General features: G+C 32.9%; 1 protein-coding gene across 11 annotated transcripts in view; it reads right to left on the reverse strand.

Annotated features, from left to right (window-relative positions):
- Positions 1–18565, reverse strand: part of FBXW7 (F-box and WD repeat domain containing 7) — a 229553-nt gene that overhangs the window by 162407 nt on the left and 48581 nt on the right. For 7 of the 11 annotated variants that reach the window (XM_036887776.2, XM_057494586.1, XM_057494687.1 and 4 more), the window contains one exon: positions 2246–2293. The exons of 1 other annotated variant lie outside the window; for it this stretch is intronic. The gene's annotated coding sequence lies outside the window, so the exon portion shown is untranslated. The remainder of the gene's footprint in view (positions 1–2245; positions 2294–18565) is intronic. 3 more of the 11 variants (XM_057494792.1, XM_036887774.2, XM_057494753.1) reach the window with 1 other exon arrangement.

Genomic DNA, 18565 nt, shown 5'->3' on the forward strand with positions numbered 1-18565 from the left:
GACCCAATTAAAAAATGGGCAAAGGATTTCAACAGACATTTCTCCAAAGAGCCTATGTAAATGATCAATAAGCACACAAAATAATGCTCATCATTAGTCTTTATGGAAATGAAAATCAAAACCACAATGAAATAGTACTTCATACCTTTCAGGATGGGTAAAATACTAAAAAGACTGACAGTAGCAAATCTCTGTGAGTGTGTGGAGAAACTGGAACCCTCATACACTGCTGGTGAGATTGCGAAATAGTGCGGCCAAATTTTAACAGTTGCTCAGAGATAAAAACAAAGTTATCCTACTTGCAATTTCACTCCTGTAAGTATATACCCAAAGAAAATTAAAACATATGTCCATACAAAAACCTATATAAGAATGTTCATTGCAGAAGCATTCCTAATAGCAAAAAGCTGTGGTATACAATGGAGTATTTTTTTAGCCATAAGAATGAATGATAAATGCTACAACATGATGAAACTTGAAAATATTATGCTAAGTGAAAGAAGTCAGACACAAAAGGACAAATACATAATTCCATTTATATGAAATATACAGAACAGGTAAGTCCACAGAAACAGAAAATATATTATTGGTGGCCTATAGTGCAAGGAGCAGAGGTATTTAAAGAGAAATAGGGAGTGCCTGCTAATAGATAAAGGAGTTTTTTTGAGGAAAAGGTGGTGAAAAAATGTCCTAAATTATATAATAATGATAACTGCACAGATCTGAATATACTAAAAACTACTGAATTATACACTCTGGGATGAATTTTCTGGTATCTGAACTATATCTCAATAAAGCAGTCACTAAAAATAAATACATTTGCAAAAATAAAACTATATATGAAAAGAAAGGAGCGACACACAGCAGCAAGTCACCGGAGAATTCCGCTTTATTAGGGAAAGGTGCTGGGTTATATAGGAAGGGGCATGGGGTGATTGTGGTGTTACTTCTACGGGACTGGTGGCTATTGGCTAGGTGCTGGGATTGGGAGTGGGGAGAGAGGTGATTGGGCTTCAGGTGGCGCCAGCGGGAACCGAGGACCCAGAAGAGAAGCAGGAAGTTCGCCATCTTATGGGTGGGGGCCCTTCAATATACAATGCAAAATCCCTCAATCTAACTCAAATATATGCATCAAAGGGGAAAAAAATTATAGTAAGTTACTCTTTTCTACTCAGTACATCTCCAGAAACCAGTTACTACATTTTAAAGTAGTAAAAATTTAAGAGATTTTTATAACATCATTTGATCCTAAAAATATTGCATTTATTATAAATGTAGTAAACAGAATAATTGTTGAATATTTAAGCATCAACTACCATACTATTTTAGAAACATCACATGAATATTTATTGTTTCAAACATTTAAAAAAATAAACGTTTATTAAGTATTTCTTCACGTATCCAGGAAATTTCTGTTAGCTGATCAAAGTAAAAGTATCCATCCTTAAAAATATATTATTGACTATATTAAAACAATCAAAAAACTACATTATGACAATTCATCAATGCTCAGTACTTCCCCCCATTGTTGAAGTATATTTAATAATTTTAAAATCTATCATTATTAACCAAAGCAATGTCATAGCTATACAGTCACCATAGCACACAAGTCTAAAATACTATAAAGTGGAAGTAAAGCATATTCTGAGATTAACTTTCCACTTTTACTCAAAAATAAAAAAGTAAAAGCTTTATCTAGTAAAATCATAAGTTTATGAAATTCTTGACTATAGACACCTACCAAATTTTTCATATTATAATATTATTACTGCTATTATAATGTATTAAAGAAACTGGAGTGGCCCAGATAGGAAACAGTATAGGGCCTGCCTAGAGTACTGGTCTTTGTGTTGGCTTATTGTGGATCTTATGTTAAGAAGTCAAGTAATGGAAGGCTGAAGAAGAAATGTGTACTAGTACCAAGAGTTAATAGAAAACTGTTACAAAAATTTGATGTGGGAAAAATCCTGTTTCACTCACAAAGTATTAGCATCCTTGCTCACAAAGACTATTTCTTTCTTAGCACTCCGTAATACTTAGGCTGAACACTGAAAGAATTTTCTGGATACAATGTGAGAAAGAATCAGAAGGCAGTCAAAATAAGAATAAAGAGAAGAAATTATAGTAACAGGTAAAAATTTTTTAAAATAAAATTGTAATCTACGCTGGCTATTGTATATGTTAATGTAACACACATGCAACCTTAAGTAACATGCAAAGTATTTAACATGGAGAATGTACTTACCAAATATTTAGATAGCCTTTTAAAAATTCCCTTGATGGTTGAGACTACCTAAATAATAAAAAGAAGAAATCATTTTTCACCTTCAGAAGTGACCCCTGCTTTGTAAAATTTACACAAGAATCCCATTTACATGAGGGCAATTTGTTTGACACTTTAAAACCCAAATCACATATTGAAACTTTGGCACATGATAAATATAAAACATATTTTTCCTAATCTTATAACTGAAATTTTATATGTAATATATGGAAAAACTAATGAAGTACCAAGATATTGGTACAGTTTATTAGTCTACAAAGAGTAAGTTGTATAACAAATCAGATTTAAAAATCAGATGAAGACAGAACATGCTAAGTGTCTTAGAGAAGCATTCATATGTTAAATTCCTCTTGACTATCAACATACAATGTCATACCCTACATTCTTATATCTGTAGTTACCACTCAACATACAATGTCATATCCTACATTCTTATATCTGTAGTGAGACCACCTTTTAAGTAGCATCTAGATGATCTAACTGTAGTGTCTACAAAGTTAAAGCAGAGTCAGTGAAGTGGAAAGATATTTTACAAACTAATTATTCTATTTTTATTTAAAAATTAACCTACCCTATGTTGGTACTAACAAATTTAAAATATTTTTTCCATGATAGAAATATATAAACTGACAAATTTAATTTTTTATTTATAAAAGTTAGGTATAAATAACTTTATAATAAACATATTATATATCCTTTCAGCCAAGGCTCAAAACAAAGTTCAAACATTCAAGAATAAAGCACTAAAAAGTTCAAGAATAAAGCTCTTATTGCATGCCAGACACACTGCTCAGGACTTGCAAAAAGCCACAAACTTTTTTTAATCACATTTACTCGCCATTTTACAGATTAAAAAAATGAAGTCCTATAAAGATGAAGTCATCTGCTTAAACACAGTTGCTACCTTTTGAATGCACAACCCAGTACCTTTAAGACCCCATACTATAACTCCTCAAACACAAAACAAGACAGAGCATGACATAAAACAGAGTAAAACTGAATACCTCTTTTAGTAAGAAAAAAAAAGTTTTTAAATTCCTTCTAAAGAATCCTCGGAATAAAAATTACCTACCCTTAACTAGCAGAAAATATTACCATACTAGAAATATAACTCAATAAAAATAAAATTTTTTTAATTTAAAGCCTAATTTTATTTTATTCACTTATTTAATTGAAGTATAGCTGATATAAAAAATGTTTTCTTTAGAATAAACCCTATCACTTTTACTTTTCTATCACTATTACTGGTAAAATCAACATCCACAGAATGAATTACATTCATCCACAGGCCATGGAAAAAAAGAGGAAGAAAAAAATATGTTAGAAACCTAAACAATAAAGCTTAAAACAATAAAGCTTCATTCACAGGAAAATAACATCATGACTTTGATGTCTGCAAAGATTTCTTAAGCAAGACACAGATTAACACAACAATTGACTTCATTAAAAAGTTGCCTTCTAATAGACATCTACAGAACTCTACATCCAAAAGCAACAGGATACACATTCTTCTCAAGTGCACATGGAACATTCTCCAGAATAGACCACATACTAGGACACAAAAAGAGCCTCAGTAAATTCCAAAAAACTGAAACCCTACCAACCAACTTTTCAGACCACAAAGGCATTAAACTAGAAATAAACTGTTCAAAGAAAGCAAAAAGGCTCACAAACACATGGAGGCTAAACAACACGCTCCTAAATAATCAATGGATCAATGACCAAATCAAAATGGAGATCCAGCAATATATGGAAACAAATGACAACAACACTAAGCCCCAACTTCTGTGGGACACAGCATAAGCAGTCTTAAGAGGAAAGTATATAGCAATCCAAGCATATTTTAAAAAGGAAGAGCAATCCGAAATGAACGGTCTAATGTCACAATTATCGAAATTGGAAAAAGAAGAACAAATGAGGCCTAAGGTCAGCAGAAGGAGGGACATAATAAAGATCAGATAAGAAATAAATAAAATTGAGAAGAATAAAACAATAGCAAAAATCAATGAAACCAAGAGCTGGTTCTTCGAGAAAATAAACAAAATAGATAAGCCTCTAGCCAGACTTATTAAGAGGAAAAGAGAGTCAACACAAATCAACAGTATCAGAAACGAGAAAGGAAAAATCACGACGGACCCCGCAGAAATACAAAGAATTATTAGAGACTACTATGAAAACCTATATGCTAACAAGCTGGGAAACCTAGCAGAAATGGACAACTTCCTAGAAAAATACAACCTTCCAAGACTGACCCAAAAAGAAACAAAATCTAAACAGACCAATTACCAGCAACGAAATTGAAGCGGTAAACAAAAAACTACCAAAGAATAAAACCCCCGGGCCAGATGGATTTACCTCGGTATTTTATCAGACATACAGGGAAGACATAATACCCATTCTCCTTAAAGTTTTCCAAGAAATAGAAGAGATGGGGATACTCCCAAACTCATTCTATGAAGCTAACATCACCCTAATACCAAAACCAGGCAAAGACACCACCAAAAAAGAAAACTACAGACCAATATCCCTGATGAACGTAGACGCAAAAATACTCAACAAAATTTTAGCAAACCGAATTCAAAAATACATCAAAACCAACGTACACCATGACCAAGTGGGATTCATCCCAGGGATGCAAGGATGGCACAACATTCGAAAGTCCATCAATATCATCCACCACATCAACAAAAAGAAAGACAAAAACCACATGATCATCTCCATAGATGCTGAAAAAGCATTTGACAAAGTTCAACATCCATTCATGATAAAAACTCTCAGCAAAATGGGAATAGAGGGCAAGTACCTCAACATAATAAAGGCCATCTATGAAAAACCCACAGCCAACATTATATTGAACAGCGAGAAGCTGAAAGCATTTCCGCTGAGATCGGGAACTAGACAGGGATGCCCACTCTCCCCACTGTTATTTAACATAGTACTGGAGGTCCTAGCCACGGCAATCAGACAAAACAAAAAAATACAAGGAATCCAGATTGGCAAAGAAGAATTTAACTGTCACTATTTGCAGATGACATGATACTGTACATAAAAAACCCTAAAGACTCCACCCCAGAACTACTAGAACTGATATCAGAATACAGCAAAGTTGCAGGATACAAAATCAACACACAGAAATCTGTGGCTTTCCTATATACCAACAATGAACCAACAGAAAGAGAAATCAGGAAAACAACTCCATTCACAATTGCATCAAAAAAAATTAAATACCTAGGAATAAACCTAACCAAAGAAGTGAAAGACTTATATTCTGAAAACTACAAGTCACTCTTAAAAGAAATTAAAGGGGACACTAACAGATGGAAACGCATCCCATGCTCATGGCTAGGAAGAATTAATATCGTCAAAATGACCATCCTGCCCAAAGCAATATACAGATTTGATGCAATCCCTATGAAACTACCAGCAACATTCTTCAATGAACTGGAACAAATAATTCAAAAATTCATATGGAACCACCAAAGACCCCGAATAGCCAAAGCAATCCTGAGAAAGAAGAATAAAGTAGGGGGGATCTCACTCCCCAACTTCAAGCTCTATTATAAAGCCATAGTAATCAAGACAATTTGGTACTGGCACAAGAACAGAGCCACAGACCAATGGAACAGACTAGACAATCCAGACATTAACCCCGACATATATGGTCAATTAATATTTGATAAAGGAGCCATGGACATACAATGGCGAAATGACAGTCTCTTCAACAGATGGTGCTGACAAAACTGGACAGCTACATGTAGGAGAATGAAACTGGACCATTGTCTAACCCCATATACAAAAGTAAACTCAAAATGGATCAAAGACCTGAATGTAAGTCACGAAACCATTAAACTCTTGGAAGAAAACATAGGTAAAAACCTCTTAGACATAAACATGAGTGACCTTTTCTTGAACATATCTCCCCGGGTAAGGAAAACAACAGCAAAAATGAACAAGTGGGACTATATTAAGCTGAAAAGCTTCTGTACAGCACAAGACACCATCAATAGAACAAAAAGGAACCCTACAGTATGGGAGAATATATTTGAAAATGACACATCCGATAAAGGCTTGACGTCCAGAATATATAAAGAGCTCACACGCCTCAACAAACAAAAAACAAATAACCCAATTAAAAAATGGGCAAAGGAACTGAACAGACGGTTCTCCAAAAAAGAAATACAGATGGCCAACAGACACATGAAAAGATGCTCCACATCGCTAATTATCAGAGAAATGCAAATTAAAACTACAATGAGGTATCACCTCACACCAGTAAGGATGGCTGCCATCCAAAAGACAAACAACAACAAATGTTGGCGAGGCTGTGGAGAAAGGGGAACCCTCCTACACTGCTGGTGGGAATGTAAACTTGTTCAACCATTGTGGAAAGCAGTATGGAGGTACATCAAAATGCTCAAAACAGACTTACCATTTGACCCAGGAATTGCACTCCTAGGAATTTACCCTAAGAATGCAGCAATCAAGTATGAGAAAGACCAATGAACCCCTATGTTTATCGCAGCACTATTTACAATAGCCAAGAATTGGAAGCAACCTAAATGTCCATCGATAGATGAATGGATAAAGAAGATGTGGTACATATACACAATGGAATACTACTCAGCCATAAGAAAAGGGCAAATCCAACCATTTGCAGCAACATGGATGGAGCTGGAGGGTATTATGCTCAGTGAAACAAGCCAAGCAGAGAAAGAGAAATACCAAATGATTTCACTCATCTGTGGAATATAAGAACAAAGGAAAAACTGAAGGAACAAAACAGCAACAGAATCACAGAACTCAAGAATGGACTAACAGGTACCAAAGGGAAAGGGACTGGGGAGGATGGGTGGGTAGGGAGGGATAAGGGGGGGCAGAAAAAGAGGGGTATTAAGATTAGCATCCATAGTGGGGTGGGAGAAAGGGGAGGGCTGTACAACACAGAGAAGACAAGTAGTGATTCTACAACAGTTTTCTACGCTGATGGACAGTGACTGTAAAGGAGTATATAGGGGGGACCTGGTATAGGGGAGAGCCTAGTAAACAAAGTATTCGTCATGTAAGTGTAGATTAATGATAAAAAAAAAAAAAAAAAAAAAAAAAGCAGTTCCTATGTGGTGACCTCCAATGAGTTCTACACAATGATATAAAGGGCATATAAAAGTGTAGGCAAAGGGTCTGTTTGTGTTTATACAGAGGATCAAAGCCTAATTTGGCTACCCCGAAAATGAACTAAGATACGATATGAAAAAGAACTTCCAACATCAGCACTCTCGGGAAGACTCATGACAGAAGATGATCAGCAAAAAAAAAAAACTCCAGCAAAGATCCACGCACTGCCACAGGTGTAGATGCACTCATCCCACCAGTTCCTGGACTTGCCATGGGAATGATGAAGGAGATATCTGGGCTGGCCTGTGCATACAGTAAAACAACAAATTGGACTGGATCTATACTGTTGGAACTCAACCGAGAATAAGGAGAAGTGCAAATTGTAGCACTCCAAAATCTTACAACCACAGACTATTTATTGTTAAAAGAACATATGGGATATGAACAGTCCCCAGGAATGGGTTGTTCTAGTTTATCTGAATTCTCGCAGACTGTTTAAGTTCAGTCGGACAATATCCACCATATCATAGATAAGTTTTCACAAATGCCTAAGGTGCCTAACTGGTTTTCTTGGTTTCACTGGAGATGGCTGGTAATTACAGGTATGCTTTGGTTAGGTAACTATATTCCTATTATGTTAATGTGTCTGCAAAATTTAATTAGTCGTTTAAAACCTATCCATGCTGAAGTTACTCTACAAGAAGATATGTCAAAGAAATAATCAATCTTCCCATGTTTTCTTCCGCCTGCTACTTCTATAGCTTTTCTTCTTCCTTCCTAATTACAACCCTTAAATAGAATTCGTGCCTCATATCAAATTTACCGAGTATCATAATTCTTCCAAGTGGTAAAGATACCTCAAGACAAATGCTGGACATAGAAGCCACAGGGCATAAATATGCAAAGAAGTAAAAAGCAACCCTTTTCAAACAATAAGGCTTCTCTCTCACTTACCAACTTCACATTTCCCTGTGTGGCCCCGGAAGATGACTGGTTAGCCAGAGATGGGTAAGATTCCTCAAGGGAGGAACAACCTAAGACAGGCACAGTCGCAGGGGGGCCATCAGGTGAGAAATTGGGGATCAACAGAGGTGAGGCTTAGAACCTCACCCCCCCTGTTCTGAGAGAAATCTTCTGCATACGTGGATGTTTTATTGCCCTGGTCTAGCTTGGATTAACACATAGTCTACAGGCACACACCTGATCATCTACATTTGCTCTCTTACAACACTGAACTATGTTTTCTACCTTTTATCTTGTATCTACCTACCACTTCAGCATTTTATTAAAAATAATAATAATAAAGAGAGAAATGTGGTATCCACATATAAATCAAGTATAAAAACCAAATGAGTATTCATATTTGAACTGACTGTTTAGAGTTCATAATGCATGTGCAAAACCGAAAGCTTCTGTGATGACTGCCCTTGTACTGTTCACCATGTAAGAACTTATTCACTATGTAAGAATTTCTTCTCCATGTAAGAACTTGTTTGTTATGCCTCAGAAGATTGGAGACTGACGAAAATTAGGCTTGGGGTGGATTAATGATTGTGCATTGAGCATTGACTCCCCTATACAGAATTTTATTGTCGTTAACAACTATTTGATCAATAAATATGAGAGATGCCCTCACAAAATATATATATATAAACACACTTCCAATTGTAAAATAAATAAGTAACCGGGATGTAATGTATAGCATAAGGAATATAGTCAAAATATTGTAACAACTTGGTATGGTGATAGCTGGTACCTAGAATTATCATGTATATAAATGTTGAATCACTGTGTTGTACACCTGAAACTAATGTAATGTAATACTGTTGTCAACTACCCTTCAATAAAAAAATAAATAAATAAATAAATAAATAAATAAATAAATAAATAAATAAATAAATAAATAAAAATATTAATCCTTCTTAAAAAAAAAAAAAGTTGCCTTCTAAAAAAAAGCAAAATGCAAGCTACAGAGTAAGAAAAAATATTCTCAATGCACATGTCCAACAAAGGACATTTACAAAATAAAATAAAACTTTAAACCACCAAGAAGGAGACAACCCAATTTTAAGACAGGCTTAAGACTAAACCAAACTTCATGAAAGATCATTTCAGAAACTAGTAAACATATTGAAAAGATCCTCAACATTACAATCCACCAGGAAAATACACATAACACAGTAAGAAATCATTACCCATCAAAGTGACTAGTTTTTATCTAAAAACCAGACAAATTCAAGTGTAAGCAAGAAGGTGCAGCAACTTGCATTCTCAAACACTACAGACAGAAATGTAAACTGGTATAACCAGTGTAGGAAATTATGTGGAAGTATCTACTACTGAAGGTGAAAATACATACCCAATAACTAAGTAATATCACTCCGAGGTGTACAATCAATAGACCTGTGTACATATGTGCACAAAATGCTATGTACAAGATTTATAATTGCAGCAAGCAATATTTTAAAAACCCCAAATTGCACATAACCCAAATGTCCACTGGCAAGAGAAGGGAGAAATAAACTGTAGTGTAGTCTTACAACAGAATCCTAAACCTCAGTAAAAATGAGAAAACTAATGCCACACATAAAATAGGATACATCTCACAAACACAATACTATGTGAAGGAAGCCAGGAAAGACCAAAAAAAAAAAAAAAAAGCATATAATAAAATAATATAAAAGTATAAAAATAGTACTCTATTCTTATTAAATTCAAAAACAAGCCAAACTAATCTCTGATTACAAAGTCAGAATAACAGTTAGTTACCTTTTAGGTAAAGGGGTTACTAGACTGGGACAGAACACAGACTTCAGAAGAATTGATACCTTGATCTAGATTATAGTTACAAAGGTGTGTTCACTTTGTAAAAAGCTCATCTATAAATTTCTGTATGTAAATTATACTTCAGCTATTTTTAAAGTTTAAGAAATAAAATAGATGAAAAATTATATTCTAGTAAATGTGAAAAGCTTTCATTAGAAGAAAAAAATCTGTAACAATGTGCAGTGATGGACGTTAACTAGACTTACTGTGATTGTTTCTCAATATATAAAAATATCAAATCATATGCTATACACCTAAAATTAATGCAGTGTTAATTATACCTCAATAAAAAAATCAAAAAGAAAGAAAAATTGCATCTTGGTAAAATAATTTCAGGTTATGTAACAGATATGTAACTCACTATTCTGAAAATCAGAATTTCTTAACCATGCATTTCAATTTCCATTGTCTCAAAAAGATAAATACATCTGGTCATTTTTTTTATTATTAAGTTTAAAGAATAGTTTCAATGTAATTATAAATTTCAACAGCAAGGGATTACTGATTTTCTATTAATATCAAGAAAGTTTAGCATAAAATATTGCTAATGCTTGTTCTACACAGGCTCAAGTTAGGTTTACAAATGTGTGATTTCACTCACATACTAAAAGTATTAATAGCCAACTCGGAAAGAAAGTGATTTCAAAAGCAATTAGGTGGCCAATCCAGGGACATAAAAATTTTAAGGTCCTTTTTTGAAGAAAAGCCTTGCAAATAAATACTTTCACATATTTAAAAAAACTTAGGTTAATATTTCTGATGGTACCTTCTTTATTCAAAATATAAACAGTCCTTTCTGTATGTCCCTTTATCCATTTATTCATTACATTTACCTAATAATTGCAATCTAACCAATTTCTATTACTTTATAAATTAAATTACATAATTATTTGATCAAAATGAACTTGATTAAAACCTGCATTATTATTCACAACAACATACTTGTCTTGAGCTGTTGGACTTTCTTTTTGTGTAAGTTTCTAAGACAACATTCAGAGGTACAGGATGGGATAGATTCCGTGAGTTTAGTTCTGTTGAATAATTCCCAGAGGCCAAGCATCCTTTGGACAAATTTTTTATGTTAGATGACTCATCAAAACCTTCCCATAACTTTCCTTAGTCTTGGGTTGTTTTATCCGTGAGAGTCTGACCTGGTAGAGATCTCTCCAAACCTCCAAATCAACCAGGCATTGTCATCAAGTTTCTACTTGAAGGTAGCCAACGATTTGGTTAGCCAACGATTTGGTTGCAGTTGCGAGACGTGAGGTGGGCAAGCAACATTTCACAAAACTGATTTTTTTAGTCAATCTCACCACCCCGCAAACCCTAAGCCAAACACCTGCTTCTTTTAATTCAGGTACTTATCTTTCTTAATGGAATATTTTCACCAAGAATAATAATTTAAGACTTACAGATCCCACTTTGGACAACTTTGGACAACTTTTCATATGAACAAAATTGTTAATTTAAGAGATATCTTTGAACAAAAAGGAGGAAAAACCCTCCCTTAAGAGAAGTTTATCTTCCTAAAAAAGAAAGATCAACCTACTAAATGTAAAGAGACCCTCCCCAGAGGCCGGACATCTCACAAAGACAGACAGACAAATACTAGAAGGCCCAGGATCATAGTTTAGGGTCCACTTTGAAGTTGAGAGCCAACATATCCTATCCTAAATCTAAAGAGCCTAGAGAACTAGACATGGGTTTATCAGGAAAATTACCTAATTTTATGATTTCTAGTTATTCTAAAGTTCCCAGAGAGTACAATAAGAACAGTCCTCTCCTAAAACAAAAGATGTACAATGAATTCAGTGACTGCACATGTTGGTTCAGCAATAAATCTAGTAAAGATTGCTCATGAATTATAATCATGAAAATACTAGCATTTGAAAATCTAGCATCTGTAAATAGTGCTAATGATATATTTTCCTAGAACATAGTTATTTTTTATTGTTGTTTTATATTTAAATTTTGGAGGTGGAAAGTTGGAGCTGGACTGGTGAGAATATTTAAAACTCTGGATCTCACCTAGTCAAGAATTCTAAGTAGTTACATAGATATCAGATCTTGAATTATCTGGAACAAAGCATTAGAAATCATTTCTTAAATTACCCATCACCCATTCAATTTAGCCTAATTTCAGTATTACACAAATGTAAATCAATAGTTTTATCTCCACATCATACAAAACTGCATGTTATTATATCCTTCAAATGCCTTCAAAAACTTCAAACCATCATAATTTTTTGTAAAAGATGTACATTTTTACTTTAAAAAATCTCAAGCTGCATTTCTATTTCTTTAACAAAGAAGCACAGCATTCAGTATTTACCCTCTCAGGCATCTTGTCTGATTGTACAAAACTGCAGAGGAATGATTACACAATACCTCAAACAAAAAAATCTGAAAGGAATTGCTGAATGTTCTGATGACACTTTAATAGGCAATACCAACAAACTGAGAAAGTAAACTAATGGCACCTCTAAAATATCTGATTTGCCCTAGCTGGTTAAACACTACAAAATCAAGTTTCAATACAACTTATCTATATTTTTATAATCCTTTTCACTACACAATTACCCTTTTCTAAAGTACGCCCTCACTATTTTGTTCAACATTTCCACAAACCATGAAAGTACTTCTAAATTCCTCACAGTTCTTGTCAATTGCCAATTTTTACAACATCCTTATGAAGTCCATGCCTTATATAACTTTTGCTACCATCCTCATATTCCTTAAAGCAACACAAGCACCAATTGATCATTTTATTACAATAACATACAACCACTGTGAGAATTCTAATCCCTTTCCAAAAAAATGAACTTTATCTAGAAACATAAACTGCTACCCATCTTGATAACTGCAAGTGGAAGACTGTGCAATAAATTTAAACTTTATGGAGTCCTAACTTCTGACATAATGCCTAAGACTACACTATTCAAACTGATTTTAAACAATGAGGAAAAGAATATTACAATAACTGAGAAAAGAGTAAATATATTAGCTCTTATCCTGTGCTATAAAATGTAATGCATAGTATTCTAAAGAAAAGAGGTTTCCACAAAATCAGGTCCATCAATACTATTTAACAAGTGGGGAAAGCAGAAGCCCAAAAGGATTTATTTGAAATAATATAATTAGTAATAGACAGGCCTATCTAGAACCAAGTCTTCTGAATCCCAAAATCTTTTTCTATTATTCCCACTGACATAAAGTAATTAGGATTTAGGGTCTAAACTAACAAAAATGTTTAAAACATTTTCCCTTTCCATCAAAAACAAATTATTCCAACCAACCACAGAATATACATTCTTTTCAAGTGTACAGGGAACAGTCACCAAAATAAACCAAGCTTTAACAAATTTAAAAGCACTAATACAAAATACCTTATACAATGGAATTAAGCTTGAAATAAGTAACAAAAAGTTATCAAAAAAAAAAAATCCCAAAATATGGGAGTTCAATAACACATCCAAATAACCTTTGGATAAAAGAAAGCTCAAAGGAAATTAGAAAATATTTTGAACTAAATGAAAATAAAAAGACAATGTATCAAAATTAGTATGATGCAGTCAAAGTAGTGCTTAGAAGGAAATTTATACCATTAAATGTGTATATTAGAAAAGGAAAAGAAGAAAGTTTCAAATCAGTAAGCTTCCACCATAAGAAACCGGACGAGCAAGATAAACTCAAAGCAAGCAGCAGGAAGGTAATAATAAAGAGCAAAAATCAATGGATTTCAATGGAATTAAAAACAGAAAATTAAGAATTTAATGAATATTGAAAGCTGGTTTTTTAAAAACCCAGTAAAATGAATAAACCTCCAGCTAGACTAACCAAGAAAAAAAAGGAGAGAAAAATAAAAGAAATTATCAACATGAGGAAAGAAAGCAAGGTTATCACTATAGACTTCAGACATTTAAATAACTATGGAATACTTATGATAATTAGGGAATACAATTTTATGCCTACAAAATCAGAAACTTAGATGAAATTGATCATTTCATCCTGAAAGATAAAAACCAACAAAAGCCATTAAAAAAAAAAAGCAAACAAATTCATTGTTAAAAAAATCTTTCAAAAAAAGAAAACAGATACTCTGGTGGTTTCATAGTAAATGATACAAAACATTTAGGAAAAAAACATAATCAATTCAACACAATTTACTGCAAAATATAAATGAGAAAGAAATATTCCCCAACTCAAAATACCAAAGCAAGACAGAGATACAGCAGCAGAAACAAAATCCTTCATGAACATTCACAAAAATCATCAAACAAATAAGCAAACACAAGCCAACAATGTAAAAATGAATAACAGCTCACAAGCAAGTAGGGTTTGTGGCAAATATACAAAGCTGGTTCAATATTTGAAAATCAAACAATGAAATACAGCATATTAATGAACTAAGCAAGAAAAACCTCCCAAGTTTCAATAAGCTACAGAAGAGGCACTAGACAAAATCCAACATCCCTTCCTGATAAAAAAGAAAACACAAACAAAAAAAAACCCTCTTAGCAAAGTAGAAAAAAAAGGGAACTTCCTTAAACTAATAACAGGCATCTAAGTAAACCTACACCTAATTCTATATTTAAAACTAAAAGACTAATAAAAGACCAGGAACAAGACAGACATTTGTTCTCACCACTTCTATACAGCACTGAAGTCCTAGCACATGCAGTTAGGAAGGATTAAGAAATAAAAGGCATACAGATTGGAAATGAAGAAATAAAAAATTATATTCAAATGAATGACTTAACCATCATATATGTGTAATTTGGGTTTTTCAAATATCATCTCAATATTATCCAGTTTTGCTTATTCAGTTTTACTTCTGCAAGGTGCTCTTAAACTTGATCAATCAATAAGCATCTATTGTGTTTTATTACTTGTTTTACTGATCTCTTCTTTTTCTATACCCACAACTCAGAAAATAAGCTTCCTTTTCAAATTTGACATGTGGTCTATGGGGTCAAAGCAGAAAGTTTTCCTATTTAATCACAAAATTAAATAGCTGACTTTGTACAATTTAACATGAAATAGAAAGGACAATTACATGTTACATGATAAGATAGTCCTCACTATCCCAAAATATAAAGTTAAAATTCTTTACTAATATTATAATTTTTTAATGTGTTGATACTTCTAAGCCCTTCTGGTGGGAAGTTAAAGGGGATGGGGACCATATACGTATACATCATGGATTTAAATTGATATTTCCATTTAATTTGAGAGAGATATATTTTTGGTGGCTATGTTTGTCTTTATTCTCTTGAAGTCAAAATTTACAGTTCCTAACAGTGTTAACAGGCTAACTTAAATTCCTGTAAGATACATGGAATGGTGCTGGGATTATCACAAGTATGATCTTACTAAGTGAATGAAATCATATTATATGGATCATTCCATGTTTTCATTAACATGTCTTGGAGAGTTTATCTTACCATAATAACTTTATTGTCATATCACATAGCCTTTATTTTTCAGTCAGTATACTAATATTCAAGATATGAATGTACAATTTATGTAGTCATTTCCCTACTAGACATTCAGACTGTTTCCAACATTTTACTACAAATACTACAATATACTGTATACACATCTTTATGCATGCTTCTGTAAAACTATTCATGCATATTAAATTATTTCTCCTTATTCAAATTCATTTTTTTAATTTTTGTTAATTTGAAGAAGCTCTTTGTTATGCTTGTTATAACTTTTCTACTTGTTGCAAATTATTTTCTGTTCAACTTATCTGATCTTGCTATATTTTTTCTTAGAGAAGTGTACCCATTTTGATGGAGTCAAATCTGTTCTTTTCCTTTTCAGATACACTGTTCTTTATGTTTTGATGTCAAAAAGAAACAAAACACTTTGTGCTTCCTGTGTGTATATATAATTTCCTTTGCATTTTTTCATTTATTTGAACTCTTTCTGGACTCTCCCTGTATCACTAGCAGTGTTTTAATTACTACAGCTTTATACTGTAGCAAGTATAGTGTAACAAGCAATACAGTATAAGACCTGTCACAATTTTATTCTTAAAATTTGTATTGGGTATTATCACTCATAAATTCTACTAGATATTTGATTATTAAGTTGTCAAGTTTTCCCTACTCCTCAAAAAAAAAACTGTGGCTTTGATTGGAATTGCATTAATTTTATGGATAAAACTTTTTAAAAATCTACATTTTACAATATTAAGTTTTTCATTCTGAAAAACAGTAGGTCTCTTCATGTATTTGATCCTAGAATAAAGTGTTATTTCCTTCACACAAATCCTATTCATTTCTTATTAAATTTATTCCTACATATTTTATGTTTTACAACATTGAGACTGAGTTCTAACATGTATTCTACATAAGTTTCTAAAATAACATCTATGGAGGACTTTTTCTTAAAATGATAAATATCAAATACATAAAACAAAAGGTCAAGATTCCCATTAAAGAAAAAATAAGAACCATCAACGTTTTCCTTTAAAAGAGATAAAACAAGGATGTCCTCATTTTTGCAGTACAAATGCACAGTAGCATTTGTATGTATGTAAAAGCACCTTTTTTTGTAATTACTTAGCCATACAAATGGGGATGGAGGCAAACAAAAATACTAGCAACATTGCAAAAGCTCCACAAAAAATTAACTGCAGTACAATTTACTTGTGGCACACTGCAAAACTTACAATGGTTAATTTGCTTAATTATTAAATGCTCAGATGCAGATATACCTCAGGACATAGGATTTATGCACAAAAAGTATAAAGCCCAACTAAATGAACAGAAAAAAAGAAAACATGAATCCTGTCATAGTAATGACAATAAACATCCCAAAAAGGCTGAAACCACTATCTAAGATTTCAAATTTCTAAAGGCCTAGAGAAAGAAAAACAAAGGTGTGCTGATAATATACCTCAGGACAAGGAAGCCTTTAGGTATTATACTTCCAACCCATAAATAAGCCTTGCCCCTGATAAGCAGATTCTGGCAAATTAATTCCTAGACATCAATTAGATAGCCAAAGTCACCTGAGAATGGGTAAATAAATACTCCTAGCAATATTTCAGCTTATGGTCTCTAGCAAAATACCACCAAGGGAAAAGTAATAAACATAAACTATTTCATCCCACCCTGTTCCTCAGTTCCATCTAACCTGTGACAATGCTGCGTACAAACGGAAACAGCCTACTGTTTGACACTAAAGCGAAATTGCTTGGAATGCTTGCCTCACATTAAACATTAACACACGTTTGTTGTCAACTTTGTATTATATGTGAATTCATTCTATTATATAAATAATCTTCTAATTACTGAATAGTTACATTGCTTAGTGTTTCTTTTCTCCAACTCTTTTAAGTAAAACTGATGTTCTGACAAATAGTGTGTAACCTATGGTTGCATGACTTCCCCTATACACAGGCCAGACCAAAGTAGACCACACCACCAAATGCTGGGGAAGTATTATAAAATGCAAGACCTTAGAAAATCAGGAATAAAGCAATAAAAACAAAACAGTAATATATCCCCTGATGGACAAATACTTGGATTGAACAACCAAATAATTAAATTTCCTATTTAAATCAGATATAAAAGTAGAGTCTCATGAATTTCTTTCAAAACTGAAGAACTATTAACAGTAAAGGTGAGAAGTAAAATCAAAGGATATTTGTTCATACGTAAATTGATGATGACAAATTACATGAAAGTTCAAATTACATGAAATAAGTACACATAAACACACAGAGATGTGTGTACACACACACACACACACATATATATATATATAATACTTTCAACAAAATTTGTCAAAATAATACCTTTTAAATTAGGAGCTAACTAAAAGTAGTGTTTAGTTTTCCTTTAAATATAAATATGAAGTATAACTGCAATAGAACATTTATGATAATTACTATACAATTATGTAGTTTTCATTCATAATAGAATATAATTATGATCTTTTTAACCTGTCATTTAATTCATCTTTAATGCCATTTTACAAGTTTTAAATATCACAATCTGTCCTCTATTTTATCTTTAAGAATTATCTTCATAAATTAGTAAAATCTGGAAATACATTTTCCCAGGTGCCAGAAACCGATTCCAACAAACTTTATCTAGCACTGAGAAGGTACAATACACACTGAGAAGATATAATATACACTGATACACATAACTTTGGCATAATAATAGGTTTATGTATTTAAGAAAATACATAGCAGATTCCAAACTTTCCAACTGAAGAACCAACCCTATTAGATGACTTGAAAGTTTTCCAAATGTAAATATTTGGGAATATGGCCAGAGAAAACATAACTTGGCTGGACAGCTCTGTACTCAGAGTTCTGAG

Source organism: Manis pentadactyla, chromosome 1 (assembly GCF_030020395.1).
Source record: "Manis pentadactyla isolate mManPen7 chromosome 1, mManPen7.hap1, whole genome shotgun sequence".
Classification (NCBI taxonomy): domain Eukaryota; kingdom Metazoa; phylum Chordata; class Mammalia; order Pholidota; family Manidae; genus Manis; species Manis pentadactyla.